The sequence below is a fragment of the Epinephelus lanceolatus genome, chromosome 18 (assembly GCF_041903045.1).
Source record: "Epinephelus lanceolatus isolate andai-2023 chromosome 18, ASM4190304v1, whole genome shotgun sequence".
NCBI lineage: Eukaryota > Metazoa > Chordata > Actinopteri > Perciformes > Serranidae > Epinephelus > Epinephelus lanceolatus.
The window spans coordinates 3,210,001-3,217,472 of NC_135751.1; the positions used below are offsets into that span (position 1 = coordinate 3,210,001).

Sequence of the window (7,472 nt, forward strand, 5' to 3'; positions counted from 1 at the left end):
GCCAATGCAGGCCATATTTAACTGAAATTCACAGCATGCGTCTCTGCCACTCCAGGACATATTTAACTGAAATTCACAGCATGTGTCTCTGCCACTGCAGGACATATGTATTTAACTTAAATTTAAAGCATGCATGTTAACTAAAATAACCAGCCGACCACTGTCGTCATCAGGGAAGATGGCAGGATTGTCCCAGTCCATGTGTGATGGCACTCTGGGGGCCCTCTCCTTCCTCAGGCAGGCCACATTGTGGAGGACAGCACAGGCCACAGTGATGTCACATGCCCTCAAAGGGCTGACCCTTAAGTGGTTAAGACAGTGAAAGCATGCCTTCAGGAGTCCAAAGGTCATTTCAATCCTGGCCCTTGTCCTGGCATGGGCATGATTATAGGCCTGCTGTGCTTCCTGGGGGTCTGTGTATGGTGTGGAGAGAAAAGGCTGGCAGGCATACCCCCTGTCCCCCAGCGACACACCAGAGAATTCACCTGTCAATACAAAATCTCATCATCACAACCTCATAAATAGTGTGCCATTCTTGACACAGCCATGATGTAAAAAGTGGTTAATAGAGGTTGTGTGGCTCACCTTGTGATAGGCGCTGATAGATTCCAGAGGTCCGAAAGACTCAGGAGTCATGGACCGAGCCAGGCCACTTTGCCACAACATTGCTGATCAGATAGTCAGCATTGCAGACCATCTGAAATTATAAGATGAAGACTATTAAACCAATCAATGCACAGTGTTCATTAATCGACAAAATCCCCCTCATGGGCACCTGAAGAGGACAGACAGACAGACAGACAGACAGTACAGGCCAAAAGTTTGGACACACCTTCTCATTCAATGCGTTTTCTTTATTTTCATGACTATTTACATTGTAGATTCTCACTGAAGACATCAAAACTATGAATGAACACATGTGGAGTTATGTACTTAACAAAAAAAGGTGAAATAACTGAAAACATGTTTTATATTCTAGTTTCTTCAAAATAGCCACCCTTTGCTCTGATTACTTCTTTGCACACTCTTGGCATTCTGTTGATGAGCTTCAAGAGGTAGTCACCTGAAATGGTTTCCACTTCACAGGTGTGCCTTATCGGGGTTAATTAGTGGAATTTCTTGCTTTATCAATGGGGTTGGGACCATCAGTTGTGTTGTGCAGAAGTCAGGTTAATACACAGCCGACAGCCCTATTGGACAACTGTTAAAATTCATATTATGGCAAGAACCAATCAGCTAACTAAAGAAAAACGAGTGGCCATCATTTCTTTAAGGAATGAAGGTCAGTCAGTCCGGAAAATTGCAAAAACTTTAAATGTGTCCCCAAGTGGAGTCGCAAAAACCATCAAGCGCTACAACGAAACTGGCACACATGAGGACCGACCCAGGAAAGGAAGACCAGGGGGAAGCACCAGAGCCCCCGGACCCGAACAGTTCAGTTCTCTCACAGCGTGACGTGAAGGGAAGGAGCTTACTTCAGCCGCTGATGACGGAGCGAGGAGTCCGTAGCCTGAAGAACCAGCCGATCGTGCAGAGGTGCCGATGAGGAGAGAGCAGAGGAGCAGTCGGAGACAGGCGAGGGGTTCGAAGCCAGGTGAGCAGTCCGCTGAGGCAGAACACATGGTCAGAGACGGAAGGCAGATGAGTTTACCAGAAGGCAGGTGAGGAGAGCAGGTCGGGGACAGGCAGAGTCAGCAACGGGTGATCAGGCAGAAGAAGAACGCTGGAAAATCTCGCATAATGCTGAAAAACAATCTGGCAGCTGGTGAGTGTGGGACTGAGGCTTTTATGCTGTCTTGATTGCTGGGGATGAGCTGCAGGTGTGGCTGATCAGGAGAGTGAAGCAGAGGGAGGGAGAGTGGAAAATCACTGCAGCAGAGTGACAGGAGGGGAATGGGAGACAGAGACTGTGACACTGGGTGTGTTAGTCTAACTTTGAGATATTCGATTTAGTACAATTTCAGTCGGACTGTATGTTTGTATGTAATGTTTACATGTATTTTAAAAGTCTGGTTTTAGTCGGACTTACACAATAAATCCATTTTCTCTTATGTTAACATACTGAGTGACATCACTGTTGGTTGTGGTTACAGCAGTGGCGGGCCGTGCATTTTACACCTAGGCCTTCAGTGATGTCCTTCACACACCTGAATTAATCCATCACTGTAACAGAGAGAGAGAGAGAGAGAGAGAGAACACCCCAGCAAGGGCTAGTGCATTTTGTGGCTGCGGCAGCTAGTCATGGCACTTCCAGTGGCAGCTCCAGCTGCCAGATGAGCTTCCTCGCCAGCTGCCACCACCGCGGCAGCTGCCTCGGACGCTAGTGGCAGCGTCCGAGGCAGCAGACAGTATTTTGGCAGCTGCCGCAGCACTACCTCTGTTTTTACTTACTGCCACGGAATGGCAGGGTGTTTGCATGTGTTTATAAACGAAGTTGCCTTTGTCAGCGGTCAATGTATATTAGTATGTATATTATACAAAGCTAGATCCTCATCATTCCACCTGTTTTAAACTACAAATTACGATAACGAACTGCCTCAGTGGGACCTCGAGCTGCTTCGACAGTGGCAGCTGCCACTAGCCTCCGAGGCAGCTGCCTCAGTAGTGGCAGCTGCTATGGCAAGCCATTTTAACATTTAATCGCTAGACTGGATATTCATTACTAATATCTGCAACATAATTTTGCCTAGTCAAAACTCTTATTCAAGATATCTGTAATTAGATTTTGACTAGTCAAAACTCTAATTACAGATATCTGTAATTCAGTTTTGATTAGTAAGATTCAAACTACTTTTGCCATTCATGTGTATGGGGTTTGTCATTATAGATATCTCCAATGTAGTTGCGGATATCTGCAATTGTTATTGCGGATATCTGCAACTGAATTGTGGATATCTGTAATTCCAGTTTGAGATATCTACAATTTAATTTTGACTAGTCATAATTCAAGTTCAAGATATCTTTAATTATCATCAATTGAAGATATCTACATGGTCCTTTCTAGATATCTTGAATTGAGTTTCAGATAGTCAAAATGACGTTGTAGATATCCTGAATTCGAATTATGACTAGTCAAAATTACGTTGTAGATATCTGCAACTGAATTATGACTAGTCAAAATGACGTTGTAGATATCTACAACGTCATTTTCACTAGTCAAAATGACGTTGTAGATATCCGCAACTGAATTATGACTAGTCAAAATGACGTTGTAGATATCTACAACTGAATTATGACTAGTCAAAATGACGTTGTAGATATCTGCAACTGAATTATGACTAGTCAAAATGACGTTGTAGATATCTCAAACTGGAATTATAGATAGTCATAATGTAATTGTAGATATCTATAATGACAAACGCCATACACATGAATGGCAAAAATAGTTTGAATCTTACTAGTCAAAACTGAATTACAGATATCTGTAACTGTAGTTTTGACTAGTCAGAATGACGTTATAGATATCTGTAATTCAGTTTTTACTAGTCAAAATGACGTTATAGATATCTGTAATTCGGTTTTGACTAGTCAAAATGACGTTGTAGATATCTGTAATTCAGTTTTGATTAGTCAGAATGACGTTATAGATATCTTCAATTAAAATTCATACTAGTCACAATGACATTACTACTAGTCAAAATGACGTTATTGATATCTATAATGGTAATTCCAGATAGTCAAACTTAGCGATTAAATGTTAAAACGGCTTGCCATACAGCTGCCTCAGTAGTGGCAGCTGCCGCTGTCGAGGCAGCTCCCGAGGGCAACTGACGGTACTTCGGCACTTGCCGGTTACATCTTCAGGAGTTCCCACAGCTGCCAGTGAGTTGCCATGGCAACTGCCACTGTTTTACTTACACTAAAGCTATGCCCTTGATGTTTTTAATTTCCAATTATTTTTCAGACCCAGATAGAACACCAGGAGGTCCAGCCAGAACACTGTTCCCACCTGCTTCAAGACTACAACCCCACCCACCCACAACACGGACTGTTGTGGGTGAAGCCTAGCCTACAGAAGTGTGAAATGCAGAACATCAAGGCTGAAAAACTCTTTCATCCCCTCTGCCATCAGACTCCTGAACAGATGACAGGAGTCACAACCATGGACTCTCTCATCACTGTAGCCTACATTTTGCACATAATAATCTGCGCATTTGATTTGCACATTGTAATTTGCACATTGCATTGCTAACATCAGACACTTCACTTTTGTATATACCAGATATATAAGATTTGTATTCTTTATTTATTGTAATTTCTGTTTTTTCATACTGTAATTTTATACTATTGTACAACTCGGCATCAGTGTGGACAGCAAAGAAAAAATTTCATTGCACAGAGAAACTTGTTTTTTCTTGCTGAACATGACAATAAACACTTTGAATCTCGTTACTTGTTTGAAATCGCTCTTAATACATGGACCATTTTTTCATACATATATGTCAAAGAGATGGTGCAGTGGGATAAGTAGGCGCCCCATATGTAGGGGCTACAGTCCTCACTGCAGCGGCCCCGGTTCGAGTCCCGCATCGGACGGCCCTTTGCTGCGTGTCTCTCCCCCTCTCTCTGCCTCCATCTCCTGTCTCTCTCTCCAAGATGAGGACTATCTAAGATGAGGACTATCAATAAAGGCATAAAATGCCCAAAAAAAAAAACAATATTAAAAAAAAGTAAATTTAGCCTTTTAATAAATAAAGTAATGAAAAGTAAAGATTTTTGGAAATTGAAAAGATGTATATAGTAACATAGTTATATAGTTAGAATGCATTCATTTCAAATATAGCCTAAAGAAAAGGAACATTCAGGCATGTATGACATTACATGAATACAGGTAATTTTGATCCATGTTGTGCATGAAAGTGTAATTAGTACATTAGGTACACACAAGTACATCAAAAATTCTCCAAACATGACAAGGCCACACACTGGAAAAGAGCGATGTAAGACCTACACAATAAGTTGTTATTCCTAACCATTTTCGGGATAGAGACGGCAGGAGACAAAGAGGATCAAAGTTAATGTAGGGTGAATTCAGGTATATTGGGACATCAGGTAATTTGGGACAGCATAAGAAAACAGCATGGTACTTCTGCCCTGAAAAGTGCAATTTTATTATTGAAGTGGCTTTAGTTGCACGAGACAATAAAAACAAAGCTGAGCATATATGATCTCATCCACTCCACACATTTTTTTTGTTGCTGAAAGTAACATTGCATCTTACTGTGAAATGCTTTACACAACTATAACTTATTATTTTGCAGCACAGCCTACTTGACTTGCAGAAAGGTGACACCTTGTGGTGGAACTTTATTAATATAAAATTATGACCCTTTGGTTTTTTGTTTCTATGATTTGCATGCATGTAAAGGAATAACAATGGAATTATATACAAACAAACAAACACACAAAATACACAAAAAAGAAGACAAATGAGGTTTAAATATTATTTCAATGAAACTTAAATAACAGTTAAGTGTGGGGTCTTAAAAACAAGACAAAACAGTTCACAGAAGGAAGTACTGAAATAGTTAACATTACCAAGCTTATGAATGCCACTTTCACATAAAATATACAATCTTGCTTTTATCGTAAGGCAATATAGCAAATTCAATACTGTGAACAATGGTAGCCTACTTAATAAAGAGTATCTATAAATCTCTGGTTAGGGAGTTTGTTGACAATAAAGTAATAAGCATTTCTAATTATATCATCAATTTGTTAATTTGCTGTAAATTATAAGCAAGTTTGAAATACCAGCGGTCCTTTCCATGGACAAAGAGGAGCAAACTAAAATCCTCCAGGACCTTCGTAGTTGGGAAGATGAGCATTATGTTGATTCTCCAGCAGAAATGTTTACTTTCATTATTCAAAAGGACTGTGACAATTTCTGGACACAAGTTGCCGAGGTGAAGAACTACAAAGTTTTTGCCAGATTTGAAGAACAAGACTGATTTTTTTTCTTTGTGGACCATGCAATAACTGTGCAATATCCCCACATAACTTTTTTTTTTTTTCACTTGGTGTGAAATATTTTATCACAGTATTTCTATTACAGATTGGATAAAGGCGTTACATAAAAATCTTAACAGCTGTATAGTCTCTTTATTCCTCTTCAATGATACAAAGCCTGTAGTACATGATTGGAAAATGCTGAGGTCAACAGCATATATATACATATACCCAGCCATAGTTTTCATAGTTTTATACAAATGGTGTCTGTCCCCCGACTACCTAAATTATTTAAATCCAAAATTAAACAAAGAAGAGTTATGCATAACAACCTCATAAAAATTAAAACCTCTTCTGTGACAGAAAGACAAAACAGGAGAATTAAATGCGGACTGTTAAATATCAGGTCTCTATCGTCTAAAGCAGTGTTAGAAAACGAATTAATATCAGATAATCATATTGATTTACTCAGTCTCACCGAAACCTGGCTATGTCCAGATGAATATGTTAGTCTAAATGAATACTCCTCCCAGTCATAATAATACCCACATTCCTCGAGGCAGCGGCAGAGGAGGGGGAGCTGCAGCCATTTTTAACTCTAGTCTGTTAATCAGCCCTAAACCTAAACTAGATTATAATTCATTTGAAAGCCTCGTTCTTAGTCTTTTACATCCGACCTGGAAAACCTCGCAGCCACTTTTATTTGTTATAGTGTACCGTGCTCCTGGCCCGTATTCTGAATTTGTATCTGAATTCTCAGAGTTTTTATCCAGTTTAGTTCTTAAATCAGATAAAGTTATTATTGTAGGCAATTTTAACATTCATGTCGACGTTGATAATGACTCCCTGGCTACCGCGTTTATCTCATTATTAGACTCCATTGGCTTCAGTCAGGGTGTACATGAACCCACTCATTGTTTTAACCATACCCTTGATCTAGTTTTGACATATGGAATTGAAATTGATAACCTAACAGTCTTTCCACAGAATCCCTCGCTATCAGATCATTATCTGATTACTTTTGATTTCTTTTTACTCGATTACACGCCACTCAGCAACAGTTACTATACTAGATGTTTATCAGATAGTGCTGTCGCAAAATTTAAGGAAATGATTCCTCCGTTGTTAAATTCAATACCAAGTCCTTCAGTAACAGAGGTTTCCCGTACCAACTTTAACCTCTCCCAAATTGATCATTTTGTCAATAGTGCGAGTCACTGAGAGTCAAAGCTCTATTGAGCCTTGTATTCCTTTAGCCCTTAGCAGTAATGATTTTATGAGCATTTTTAATGACAAAATTCTAACTATTAGAGGCAAAATTCATGACCTCCTGTCCTCAGATAGTACCCATCTAACCTCAAACACAGTTGTAAGACCTAATATATATTTAGATTGCCTCTCCCCGATTTCTCTTCAAGAATTGACCGCAGTGATTTCTTCATCTAAATCATCAACGTGTCTCTTAGACTCCATCCCAACTAGGCTACTTAAGGAGGTCTTACCTTTAGTTTACACTCATATAT

General features: G+C 39.8%; 1 long non-coding RNA gene across 1 annotated transcript in view; it reads left to right on the forward strand.

Moving 5' to 3' along the window:
* LOC144458628 (uncharacterized) overlaps positions 1-4,388 on the forward strand; it is a 4,798-nt gene extending 410 nt beyond the window's left edge. The window contains exons 1-2 of the long non-coding RNA XR_013488021.1: positions 1-1,765; positions 3,905-4,388. The exon at positions 1-1,765 is cut by the window's left edge and continues 410 nt beyond it. This is a non-coding gene — a long non-coding RNA (uncharacterized LOC144458628). The remainder of the gene's footprint in view (positions 1,766-3,904) is intronic.
* Positions 4,389-7,472: the final 3,084 nt, after the last annotated feature.